This window comes from Bradysia coprophila, unplaced genomic scaffold (assembly GCF_014529535.1).
Source record: "Bradysia coprophila strain Holo2 unplaced genomic scaffold, BU_Bcop_v1 contig_400, whole genome shotgun sequence".
In the NCBI taxonomy this organism is placed as follows: domain Eukaryota; kingdom Metazoa; phylum Arthropoda; class Insecta; order Diptera; family Sciaridae; genus Bradysia; species Bradysia coprophila.
Genome location: NW_023503656.1, coordinates 477,913 through 492,766, shown reverse-complemented (window position 1 = coordinate 492,766; position 14,854 = coordinate 477,913).

Genomic DNA, 14,854 nt, shown 5'->3' with positions numbered 1-14,854 from the left:
GTTGCGAGATGGATTGACATTCAAAATTGCAAAGCCACCATGAGCATATCGACACCAGGCAAATAATAATTATTTGTTATCTGATCACCGATAGCTCACCGTTAACATTGCAATTCGAAAATTTGGTAGTTGGACTACCAAGGCTATAATTGACTACCAAACGTAATTTTTGGGGAAGAGATGTTTACTGTTCGAGAACTACGCACCGACTGACGAAATTATTCTACATGCTCGGCTATTTATAAATCGGAAATTTGGTAGTCGGTAGCTTTGGTAGTTGGTAGTTGCGAGATGGATTGACATTCAAAATTGCAAAGCCACCATGAGCATATCGACACCAGGCAAATAATAATTATTTGTTATCTGATCACCGATAGCTCACAGTTAACATTGCAATTCGAAAATTTGGTAGTTGGTAGTTGGACTACCACGGCTATAATTGATTACCAAACGTAATTTTTGGGGAAGAGATGTTTACTATTCGAGAACTACGCACCGACTGACGAAATTATTCTACATGCTCGGCTATTTATAAATCGGAAATTTGGTAGTCGGTAGCTTTGGTAGTTGTGAGCTGGATTGACATTCAAAATTGCAAAGCCACCATGAGCATATCGACACCAGGCAAATAATAATTATTTATTATCTGATCACCGATAGCTCACCGTTAACATTGCAATTCGAAAATTTTGTAGTTGGACTACCAAGGCTATAATTGACTACCAAACGTAATTTTTGGGAAAGAGATGTTTACTATTCGAGAACTACGCACCGACTGACGAAATTATTCTACATGCTCGGCTATTTATAAATCGGAAATTTGGTAGTCGGTAGCTTTGGTAGTTGGTAGTTGCGAGATGGATTGACATTTAAAATTGCAAAGCCACCATGAGCATATCGACACCAGGCAAATAATAATTATTTGTTATCTGATCACCGATAGCTCACCGTTAACATTGCAATTCGAAAATTTGGTAGTTGGACTACCAAGGCTATAATTGACTACCAAACGTAATTTTTGGGGAAGAGATGTTTACTGTTCGAGAACTACGCACCGACTGACGAAATTATTCTACATGCTCGGCTATTTATAAATCGGAAATTTGGTAGTCGGTAGCTTTGGTAGTTGGTAGTTGCGAGATGGATTGACATTCAAAATTGCAAAGCCACCATGAGCATATCGACACCAGGCAAATAATAATTATTTGTTATCTGATCACCGATAGCTCACCGTTAACATTGCAATTCGAAAATTTGGTAGTTGGACTACCAAGGCTATAATTGACTACCAAACGTAATTTTTGGGGAAGAGATGTTTACTGTTCGAGAACTACGCACCGACTGACGAAATTATTCTACATGCTCGGCTATTTATAAATCGGAAATTTGGTAGTCGGTAGCTTTGGTAGTTGGTAGTTGCGAGATGGATTGACATTCAAAATTGCAAAGCCACCATGAGCATATCGACACCAGGCAAATAATAATTATTTGTTATCTGATCACCGATAGCTCACAGTTAACATTGCAATTCGAAAATTTGGTAGTTGGTAGTTGGACTACCAAGGCTATAATTGACTTCCAAAGGTAATTTTTGGGGAAGAGATGTTTACTATTCGAGAACTACGCACCGACTGACGAAATTAATCTACATGCTCGACTATTTATAAATCGGAAATTTGGTAGTCGGTAGCTTTGGTAGTTGGTAGTTGCGAGCTGGATTAACATTCAAAAATGCAAAGCCACCATGAGCATATCGACACCAGGCAAATAATAATTATTTGTTATCTGATCACCGATAGCTCACAGTTAACATTGCAATTCGAAAATTTGGTAGTTGAACTACCAAGGCTATAATTGACTACCAAACGTAATTTTTGGGAAAGAGATGTTTACTATTCGAGAACTACGCACCGACTGACGAAATTATTCTACATGCTCGGCTATTTATAAATCGGAAATTTGGTAGTCGGTAGCTTTGGTAGTTGGTAGTTGCGAGATGGATTGACATTCAAAATTGCAAAGCCACCATGAGCATATCGACACCAGGCAAATAATAATTATTTGTTATCTGATCACCGATAGCTCACCGTTCACATTGCAATTCGAAAATTTGGTAGTTGGACTACCAAGGCTATAATTGACTACCAAACGTAATTTTTGGGGAAGAGATGTTTACTGTTCGAGAACTACGCACCGACTGACGAAATTATTCTACATGCTCGGCTATTTATAAATCGGAAATTTGGTAGTCGGTAGCTTTGGTAGTTGGTAGTTGCGAGATGGATTGACATTCAAAATTGCAAAGCCACCATGAGCATATCGACACCAGGCAAATAATAATTATTTGTTATCTGATCACCGATAGCTCACCGTTAACATTGCAATTCGAAAATTTGGTAGTTGGACTACCAAGGCTATAATTGACTACCAAACGTAATTTTTGGGGAAGAGATGTTTACTGTTCGAGAACTACGCACCGACTGACGAAATTATTCTACATGCTCGGCTATTTATAAATCGGAAATTTGGTAGTCGGTAGCTTTGGTAGTTGGTAGTTGCGAGATGGATTGACATTCAAAATTGCAAAGCCACCATGAGCATATCGACACCAGGCAAATAATAATTATTTGTTATCTGATCACCGATAGCTCACAGTTAACATTGCAATTCGAAAATTTGGTAGTTGAACTACCAAGGCTATAATTGACTACCAAACGTAATTTTTGGGAAAGAGATGTTTACTATTCGAGAACTACGCACCGACTGACGAAATTATTCTACATGCTCGGCTATTTATAAATCGGAAATTTGGTAGTCGGTAGCTGTGGTAGTTGGTAGTTGCGAGATGGATTGACATTCAAAATTGCAAAGCCACCATGAGCATATCGACACCAGGCAAATAATAATTATTTGTTATCTGATCACCGATAGCTCACAGTTAACATTGCAATTCGAAAATTTGGTAGTTGAACTACCAAGGCTATAATTGACTACCAAACGTACTTTTTGGGAAAGAGATGTTTACTATTCGAGAACTACGCACCGACTGACGAAATTATTCTACATGCTCGGCTATTTATAAATCGGAAATTTGGTAGTCGGTAGCTTTGGTAGTTGGTAGTTGCGAGATGGATTGACATTCAAAATTGCAAAGCCACCATGAGCATATCGACACCAGGCAAATAATAATTATTTGTTATCTGATCACCGATAGCTCACAGTTAACATTGCAATTCGAAAATTTGGTAGTTGGTAGTTGGACTACCACGGCTATAATTGATTACCAAACGTAATTTTTGGGGAAGAGATGTTTACTGTTCGAGAACTACGCACCGACTGACGAAATTATTCTACATGCTCGGCTATTTATAAATCGGAAATTTGGTAGTCGGTAGCTTTGGTAGTTGTGAGCTGGATTGACATTCAAAATTGCAAAGCCACCATGAGCATATCGACACCAGGCAAATAATAATTATTTATTATCTGATCACCGATAGCTCACCGTTAACATTGCAATTCGAAAATTTTGTAGTTGGACTACCAAGGCTATAATTGACTACCAAACGTAATTTTTGGGAAAGAGATGTTTACTATTCGAGAACTACGCACCGACTGACGAAATTATTCTACATGCTCGGCTATTTATAAATCGGAAATTTGGTAGTCGGTAGCTTTGGTAGTTGTGAGCTGGATTGACATTCAAAATTGCAAAGCCACCATGAGCATATCGACACCAGGCAAATAATAATTATTTGTTATCTGATCACCGATAGCTCACAGTTAACATTGCAATTCGAAAATTTGGTAGTTGGTAGTTGAACTACCAAGGCTATAATTGACTACCAAACGTAATTTTTGGGGAAGAGATGTTTACTATTCGAGAACTACGCACCGACTGACGAAATTATTCTACATGCTCGGCTATTTATAAATCGAAAAGTTGGTAGTCGGTAGCTTTGGTAGTTGCGAGATGGATTGACATTCAAAATTGCAAAGCCACCATGAGCATATCGACACCAGGCAAATAATAATTATTTGTTATCTGATCACCGATAGCTCACAGTTAACATTGCAATTCGAAAATTTGGTAGTTGGTAGTTGGACTACCACGGCTATAATTGACTACCAAACGTAATTTTTGGGGAAGAGATGTTTACTATTCGAAAACTACGCACCGACTGACGAAGTTATTCTAACTGCTCGCCTATTTATAAATCGAAAATTTGGTAGTCGGTAGTTTTGGTAGTTGTGAGCTGGATTGACATTCAAAATTGCAAAGCCACCATGAGCATATCAACACCAGGCAAATAATAATTATCTGTTATCTGATAACCGATAGTTCACAGTTAACATTGCAATTCGAAAATGTGGTAGTTTTGGTAGGTCAAATAGTTGGCAGTTGGTAGTTCCAAACAGAAATTAGAAAAAAGACCTCACCAGGCTTTAGCCGGTCTATTCTTGTTATTTTTATACCAGGGGGCTGCCGCCCCCTGGACCCCCGCGCTTTTCGGCATTTTGGTGTTTCTACAGCAAATTTTGTTGATAACTCAACAGTTCAATTAAAATTATGTTTTGTTTCGGACCGAAAATACAAATCTTCCGCAGTATTTGGCATAAAAAATAGTATGCATCACTCGGGGCAAAAGTAAAAAAATTCAAATCGTGTGATTGCCGCCCTTGCCTGCGGCGTTTGAATTTTTTTACTTTCGCCTCTTGTTACGCAAAATACTATTATATTCAAGCGTCCCACATCTCTTGTTTCCTCAAATTTTATTTATTTTAAAGTGTTTTTGTCTTATTTTCGAGATATATTATTTATCGTTACATCATGATGTGTGCACTTAACGTTTCGGCGAATAAAAGATAGAATAGAAATAAATAGAAAATCTGCACGATATCGGACTGAGCTCACTGCAACAATGTCAAAATTAAAATTGTTAAAGGTATTTAATCTGATTATAGCTGAAAAAAAAGAACTTTCCTAACCTAATTTCTCATATAAACATTCCTTCGTATGCATCGGCAAAATATTCACATTTTAGACAGTGGAAAACCTTTGCTTTGCATCGTATCACAGAATGCCACTCTTTATCTAAAAGGATTGCTTTGTATACATGCACCACGGCTGTAAAATACGTAAAACTAATTTTGAAACATGTATACATTTCCAACCAGCGCGATTGATGACTTTACTCGTTCAATTCATCAATTCATTGATATAGCTAGAAGACTTTAAATGTTCCATATCAAAAAACAGCACGTTTATAATGGAACTCTCTGAATGTAGAGTATTTGTACTTTTAATAGTCCAATTCATCCATCAAAATAGCACACAGTTATATGGTGTGTGTGTAGTGTACAGTGTTCGAGAGTCAAAAGCTTAAACGCTGTAGAATTCGTTGGCGTCCTATTTATGTGTGGATGTATATTTATACATTGTGAGGGGCAAACCACTCGATTTGCAACTTTTTTTTTTGACGTGCAACTCTTTACAAATCTTTTCGTATTTAACTTGTTTAAACCCAAAAAACACTAAACACCTCGAGATGTTATAAACTACCGATATCGAGGTTCCCAAGTACCAATAAAAAAAAAATCTTTATTTTACTTTTGTCAAAAACGAACATATATTCCAGGCACTTTAAGCATGAGCAGTAATCTCAACAGAGTACTAAAAGTGGTATTTCAGGCCTGCACTTCGTGCAGAAGGAAAATTTGCTAGACATGACAGTATGAATGTCATTTTCTCTTATGGTTTTTCTAGTGCAGGTATTCCTAGTATAACACAGCCACCTGGTATCTCAAGAAATGATGGCAAAAGACCTGATGGAGTGACTTTAATACCATGGAGTCATGGTAGGTCATTGTTGTGGGATGTAACTGATAAAGATACAATGGTTGCATCGTATATTAACCTCGATATTAACGAGTCATCAAAGAAAGCACGCTCAATTGCTGACAAAGCGGAGAGGCATAAACATAATTTTTAGCCCCGTACGAAGTACTGGGGGCTTATAAGATTAATATGCCGTTTGTAACATGTCGAATTGGAAGCAGCCAGTAAGGGCAAAGCCTTTGGTTATGTTCATAGATGACAAATCCGCAATAAAAAAAATGTCCGTCCGTCCGTCCGTCCGTGACCCCTCTAGCTAGAGTAAATCACAACCTTTTTTCAAAATTCTTTTTTTCCCCGATTGGTATGGACAAAAGTAAGGTCAAGTTCGAAAATGGGCATGGTAGGGCCGGCCCTTCCAGAGCTAGGGCCCTATAGGTGTTTTTCAGTCTTTCGCCGATATCTACCGAAATACGCACGCAATACCTGCTTGTGATATATCAAATGAAAGGTATTGACGAGTAGAACAAAGTTGCTGAACATTGTTTTTGGGTAAGATGCAATGTGGGCTTGTTGGGAGGGCTCAAAGGTCGTTACTCGGCCCTAAGTGTTTTTTGCACATAAATCGAGTAAATCTCATCCGATTTTGCTAGATTTAGTTTTTTATGAAAGGTAATTGAATACCGAAAAGAACGTGGGGAAAAAAGTTTCAAATTCGGGCCCTTGGACTAAGGCCGCTACTCGGCCCTAAGTCGTTTTTGCACATAAATCGAGTAAATCTCATCCGATTTTGTTAGTTTTTGTTTCGTTTCGTTTGAGAGATAATTGAATACCGAAAAGAACGTGGCGAAAAAAGTTTCAAATTGGGTCCCTTGGACTAAGGCCACTACTTGGCCCTAAGTGTTTTTTGCACATAAATCGAGTAAATCTCATCCGATTTTGCTAGATTTAGTTTTCTATGGAAGGTAATTGAATACCGAAAAGAACGTGGCTAAAAAAGTTTCAAATTTGGGCCCTTGGACTAAGGCCGCTACTCGACCCTAAGTATTTTTTGCACATAAATCGAGTAAATCTCATCCGATTTTGCTAGATTTAGTTTTCTATGGAAGGTAATATAATACAGAAAAGAACGTGGCGAAAAAAGTTTCAAATTTGGGCCCTTGAACTAAGGCCGCTGCTCGGCCCTAAGTGTTTTTTGCACATAAATCGAGTATATCTCATCAGATTTTGCTACTTTTTGTTTCGTTTGACAGATAATTCAATACCGAAAGAAAATTGGGATAAAAAAAAGTTGTAAATTCGGATTCCTAAGATTACATCGTAAACTTTTGTTTTATACTTGAGAAGTACTTCGTACGGGCGTTTGTAATTGCGCTAAGCGCAATTTTAAAGATGAACGCTTACAGTTTACAATTTGCAAAAATAGACAATGATGTCAAGTACGCAATAAGGTTACGGAAGCATTTTGATATCGGACGAATAAGGGTTACGGGCTTATTAGGGCTATGGACGTATAATGGTTTCGGGCTAAATAGGTTTACGGGTCGTACGGGGCTCAGTCGTAGCAAACGCTCCGACTGTTCTGATGCCTTGTTTATGAAATTAAAGCAAAATATTTATTCTCCCCGCTTGCTTTCGAGACTTTAGGTTGCATGCACGAAAAAAAAAATTTGAGGGTGTTAGCTGTGCAGAACTATTTTACGTTCCGCATATATGTACATTTTACATACTGACCACACTAAGTGCAGCTAAGATGTACATTGTACGGCTATGTTAAGAATTGTACTTGTCCCGAATTTGTACAGTATAGTAGTACATTTTTCGTGGTAGTTGAACAGTACTATTGTACTGTTGAACCGTATTATTGTCTATTGAGCTATAATATGTACAAGATAGATTAGAATGATGCCCTGCTCAGCTGAATATAAATGCATTTTAGTTGTAAGTCTATACTGCTACGTTACACTGTACTTGTCCCGCTTCAAAAAAATGTTCAGCTGTGCTGAAATAGTATTTTTCGTCACAAGTGACGAAAAGTAGAATTTTTCAGGACTAGAACGAACTACGTTTTCTGTGCCGTAAGGATCATAATGAGACGAAAAACCAAACAAAGACATTACAACAATTTCAGCTTTTCTTAGCGTATATCCTGCCTCACAATAATATCTGGTATCTACCTCCTCAAAGCATCCTGAACTTCCTCAATCGAACTTCTAGATTGTAGATAGTCCAGCGTGCTAGTGTAACTAGCCTACCCACTTACACTAACTAACTAACTAGTGTTCACTATTTGTAGTTCAAGTAATAGCTTTAAAAAAATAGAATCCTTTTTGGGCGTGCAACTCCGATGCAACTTTTTTTTCGCATGCAACTCTTTGTAACTCTTTTGAGTAGTTTGCCCCTCGATATCGCATAACGAAATGAAAATGCAACGAAAACAGGCTGACATTTTTATTCACATTTTTTAGACAACATCTGATTGATGCGAAATCGTTATCGATTTTCAAATGTGATTCATGCGTGATTCGATTACTGTATTCAATTTACGTTCATGTTATATATGGTAGGTAGGTGGAGGTTGTGTTTTTTTTCATCTTTTCGGTATATGGTGTGAGGAGGTGATATGTTGGAGACCATTTGATAGATCGAATTTATAGAGAAACTCACTGGGGAACAATTTTGGAGAATATCGAAAAATTCTAAACTTTCACGCTGGTTGTCGTTACCGAGAAATAAAAAAAATCTAAGGAAAAACTTTTATTTCACAAAAGGTATATGTGTTTATGTGGGATATCCGGTAGTTTATATAAAATTCTCTTTATTTCTGTTATTGTAACACACAGATTTCGTTTACAAATTGGAGAATTTTTCTTAAATTGGAACGATTTTCGTTGGATTTTACAGTAAATTGGTTAATAACTTCATTCCAGTCGGGATGGAGTCACCAGTATTTGTAGATGGCAATTTATACGTATATTTTGGTGTAACAACTTTTGCAGCAGAAATTAGTCTATTAATCTTAGCCAAAATAACCCATTACATTTGAAGTAAGCGATGCATTATACCTGGAAGCTTTTACCTACAATAGAAGTGCTGTTTGTGTACATCCATAGCATACATTTACAACCATACAAAACAACCTTTTATGCATAATAGCTTTTCATATAGAATTCTTTCATGGAATATGCTACATCATAATCCACTTCCTCACTCACAACTATCAATTATTAACAAAACATTTTCCATCAGCAAACTCTCGAATTTCATATGTTAACCCGAAATATGCGGTAAATTATTTATTAATTAATCCTTGCCCTTAAAATATATTAAAATATATTTGTTGGTGGCTGATGCGTTGTGTGAGTATGTGTAGCTATTATTGCTACCATTTTCTGCAAATATTTTTGAACCAAAACCAATTATTCATCGTATGTATCCTCGGTATTAAATTTGTAACATAACTTTGCTATTTTGGAAATAATAATAAGCGAAATGAGTGATGATGTAAAGCAGATATATATGGGCATAGTAAGCGAAATGATGTGCGTTGTACAATAATTATGGATATTTCATGTTTTCTGTGGGAAAATTAGACTTTTTTCTCAGTGATTTAGAAATAGATATTAGACAACGTCAGATTTTTTTAACGCTAAATGCCACACACTAACGCTAACGCTAAATCCGTACGGTAATGGCAAATGCCAACGATAAAGGCAACATTAATGAGTTAGTTGACGCCATGTTGCTTTTAAATTTAAGATCTGTGAGGCCAGCAATATCAGGCACTTTTTCATCTCTGAATATATCAACAATCGCTGTTTGTTTAAAAATTAATTCATTGCCATAATTCTAAGGTCCATTAATATGAGATTCGTCATTTATTTGCAAGAAATTTGCAAAAATTAAAAATTTATTTATGAAATATGGATACATGGTCGGCCATTTTGATGTAAGACTAAAGAATCAAATGCAGTGCAAGATGGAATAAAATCATTTCGAATTGGAATCAAAAATATCTTTCACAGACGGCAGGCTTATAATTATTAAAGTTGTTAAAGTTCAGCAGCTTACGGTTCACAGTTCCATCAACTCATATAATAAGTAACAGTTCGCGAGTTCGGTCCTTGTTGCGTGAATAGCTATTACCACAACTATTATTTCGTTCAACTGAATTTACTCTTTCAGAGGAACTCGCGAATATATTGAAAAATTCTGGAAAACATCATGTGCACTTGTACTGCAACATTTCAATTTTTAAATGTAAACTTTTAGTTTGTGCAGCTTCAAATATAGCAAAAGTTTTTCTGTAAAAATTTGGGAAAGATGCACCACAAATTCTCTACACAAAATGCTTCTCGTAGATTGCTATTTAAAATGGTTTAAATTTACACCACACAAATAACGGTATACTAACGTACACGGCACATATAGTCACAAAACCTTGTCATCGGTTATCGAAATGCAATTTTTAACCTTCTTTTTCCCTTTGTCAACAAATAATTATTATTAACAGTTCGACAATTAAAAAATACTTGAATTCAATTGCTGGCTGACAAAAGTAACGAGAGTGATTCTATGGCTGCTCTCGACAATGAAAGTAAATAGATAGGTATGGCCAAACGTTCAAATTTGTTCTAGCTGGAGCACATACGAATTTGCATGGCGCCACCTCAAACGAACTCATTTCTAGTGCAAATTTCCACTAGAAATGAGTTCGTTTGAGGTGGCGCCATGCAAATTCGTATGTGCTCCGACTTGTATGGACTGGCCATACCTACTTATCTACTTTCATTGGCTCTCGATCCACACGTTTTGTTCGACATCGCCTTATGTCAAAGTGCATTAAATTTCAAGAAGGGGTGCACACTGCACATACTGTTGAGAAGGTACCATAGTCTACGTAATAAAATATTCATCGCATCATGAACGTGTGGATTTAGTAACAGACTCGATTATTTTCCTAGTGATACACAATAAAGCTGGCCGATTCTGTGAAATATTTTGTAAAAACAAATTCTAACTATTCCGATATTATTCCGATAAGTAAACTCATATCAATTGATAGAGGATGGTAGTGTTTCGTTACAAACATTTTTGTATCTTATTATACAAAGCTTACTCTTATGCTTAAGTGTCGCATTAATTTCATGACATTTTAGTATCAACGTTCATTTTAGTGATGTCAACCCGTATACCGATTCCGTTTTAATAAATGTTTTTTAATTGATAGAAAAAAGGTGGATTTATAGAGCCAAATGAAGGTAAAAGAAATCGGTTTCATGAAAATATAATTTGAAATTTGAATGACCGTCGAGCGTTATTAGGTTTTAATATTGAATCATTTGAGTGATTGTCACTCCTAGAAATTAATTTTCCTTAATCACTCAGACTTCGATATGTTAATTCTGAAAGCAATTTAGTATTTCGTTTTAATTAAAGTCAATGATGGTACGAGTATAGATAGTCCTTATAAGATTAATATTAAAAATCGGCTGAGTCACCAAATCTTCGTTTGAGAGCCGAAAGTATTTTTGTGTACCTGTTTTGGACGATTGATTTTAGGCAATTTCGCGGATTGTAGGCCGAATTACAAGCGAAAGTGCCTTAAATCAACCGTCCCAAACAGGTGCACATGTAAGTTTTCATGCAGAGGGTCGGAAACCCGAGAAAATTCGAAAAATTGCCCTCATTTTCGGCCCCGAAGCATGAAAATGACTATTGCTCCTCTGTTGTTGCTGTCATTTACTTTCGCATCTTCGTTTGGGGGGCGAAAGTACTTTCGCACCTCTTGAGATGTCGTGGCTTACTGAGAGTTGAATTTTTAAACTTTCGCATCTCATTCGGAAAGCGAAATTACAATTTTCGTAGTTTCGTTTAGTGTAATGTTATTTCTCTATATATTTGTTATGAAGAAATGAGAGAAGTTCGAGAAATAAGAGATTTAGAAAAAGCCGGCCAGTTAGAGTGTTTCTTACTGTAGTATTAAATGGTTATTTGGATCACAAGGGACGAAAGTAAAAAAAATCAACCGTGTGCGAAGTTTGCAGCCCGTGGCCGAAGGCCAGGGCGGCAATCGCACCAGGTTGAATTTTTTTACGTCGTGCCATGTGATCCATACAACTTTTCATTACAATAACTACGAAAATTGTAATTTGAGCTTCCTAAACGCGTTTTAACTGATGAAATTTACCGAAATATGCTGAAATATGCGAGGGTCCAGGGGGCGGCAGCCCCCTGGTATAAGAAGATATAATAAATTATTGGCAACGTTCTTTTCTATTACAACAATCACAGCGATCACAACGACACCAGACTGAACACATGTTGTTGCTGTCATTTACTTTCGCATCTTCGTTTGAGAGCCGAAAGTACTTTCGCTCCTCTGTTGTTGCTGTCATTTACTTTCGCATCCTCGTTTGGGGGGCGAAAGTACTTTCGCACCTCTTGTGATGTCGTGGCTCACTGAGAGTTGAATTTTTAAATTTTCGCATCTCATTCGGGAAGCGAAATAGTCATTTGTGTACCTGTTTTGGACGATTGATTTTAGGCAATTTCGCGGATTGTAGGCCGAACGAAGTGAGGCTTACAAGCGAAAGTGCCTTAAATCAACCGTCCCAAACAGGTGCACATGTGAGTTTTCATGCAGAGGGCCGGAACCCCGAGAAAATTCAAAAAATTGCCCTCATTTTCGGCCCCGAAGCATGAAAATTACAATGTGTGGCTGAACGAGCTAAATTCCAACAATCCCTTTTCCATGGAAAAGACGACGTTTCCACCCGATATAGGGTTTTGCGTTTCGTTGTTGAAATTCAATATTTTTTAATGACATCGTACATGGTGCATGATCTGAACAGAAAATAAGCCAAATTATTTCGTAAATCTATTGATAATTATTGTATAATTATTGGTACTCGAAATGCAATGCCGTTTCAGTGTTCCACTTTTTGGAAAACTCATTAATGAAATGTGATGATAAAATGGTACAATTCCATTTATCTGAACGTAATGGATTTGTATTATACGGTTTTCATCGCTAGCAAAACATAAATTTTGAATATTGGAATTGGTGATGCTGTTATCTGCAAGTTTATTATTTTGCGTGAAAAACATATCGGAAGTTAATTATCGTTTTAGTTACGGATATTTTATGGTACGTTAATTTATTGGATTTTGATTTGCACTAACAATGTACATGTTTGTGCGGTGTATATGGGATTGTTTTCGGTTTCATGATTACGCTAAACACTGCAGTATATTCTTCTAAAAGAAAAAGAAAACAACACCGAATAGTGCTTATGCATTTTTACTGTTACGAACTAAAAATTAACTAAAACGCACTCAACTCATCCACCGACGAATATACTTTTTGACGAGCTGAGCTCTGAGCTAAGCTTCATCAAATATTTTTTTAACTCAAATTGGTTCAATAGTGAAAACTTGGTTCTTCAACTCAAGGAAGTATGCAAATTTAATAGAGTTGTATAGTAGTCACTGACATTAAAGGATGCTGGAAATTAAAATTAAATTAAATTTCAGTTGATAACAGTGGCGGTTCGTATTTTATTGACAACTGGGTAATATTTGCAACAAAAAAATATATTTCATCTTTTGCCAAATCATGCCGACGAGGAGACAACCTTTAATAATAAATATTAGAATTTTTCTGTATTTTTATCGTTGCGCTTTAGCAACGGACAATTACAGGACACATGAGGAAAGTGTGAAATTCCGAGTGTTATGATGTAAAATTTGGAATGCAGAGTGATTGGGAAAGTGTATATAACCTTTATCAGCTAAAGATTTTTATCCCTCAGTAATGACTAGGGTGTAGCGTTTTGACGAAAGTATTTTGTTTTTTAAGGCCTGTGGGTAGGTTCGATGCAGAATGGTCCACTGAACACGAAAATACCATATTTTTTTTAAATTTCGAAGCTCCCATGCGCACTTCTGGAAACCGACTTTTTTGGTCCAAAATCCATAGTGAGATTAGTTCTGCTGGCTGTGCGGAAAAATATATCTTAAGTGTATATGATAATTAATCGTAGAGACTTCAATTTGACATACTTTAAAATTTAGAAAAATTTGAGTCACCGTTGAACAATTACAAAAAGTGCTCCCGACCATGACTTTTTCAGAAATTTTTTGGACCTAAAGCTTTCTAAAACATGTGACTGGAAAGGAATATAGTCGTGTCGTAGCTCATTTTAAAGGAAATTTTAAGAGCTTTCAAACGAATATAGACTCTAATACGTAAAGATTCATCGGGTTGCAGATTCGATGACCTTCTAGTGTGTAGAAAATGGTACGAGAACGAGGGGTAACCGACTCGGGTAATTGACTACACACCCTCAAAGGAATTGCCGGAGTATCCGGTAAATAATTGGAATTGATGGAATTGACCGGAATTGATCGGAATTGACCGGAATTGATCGGAATTGATAGGAATTGACTGGAAATATGTGGAATTGTAAGGAATTGAAAGTAAATGAGAGTAAATGCTGATAAGTGTGATTATCGGAAAGAAGGACCAGCGAATGCAAAACCACATTATTTCCTTTTTGTTTTAATTTTAAAGGCTCCCGCACAATAAATAACAGTGTACAGTGTTGATCAGTTCCATTTTAGAACAGGTCCAACGTCCTTTTATGTTCAAAATATGCACACTGAAGGATTCTTCTTCAGAGGATTCTTGTGAGTCAGATACGGAAGAGTTTGATCCGCAACAAACAAGTGAATATTCGTCGGGGGAATGTTAGGCTGGGGCATTGCCGATGCGAAATGCTCCAGTTTCAAACCAAATTTACAAAAAAATGCATCACCGACAATATCATCTATTCCATCAACTTTTCAAAAGCCTAAAATCTTACGATGTCGATCACTTGAACGAAACAAAAAATTGAGTGCTTTGGCTTTTGTGTGCTGAACAAATCCATTTCCTGTCGAGGTACGAACAACTTTTTGTGCATCGGACAACTGAAACAGACAAAACACAGCAATTTACTTGAAAACATACACATTTCA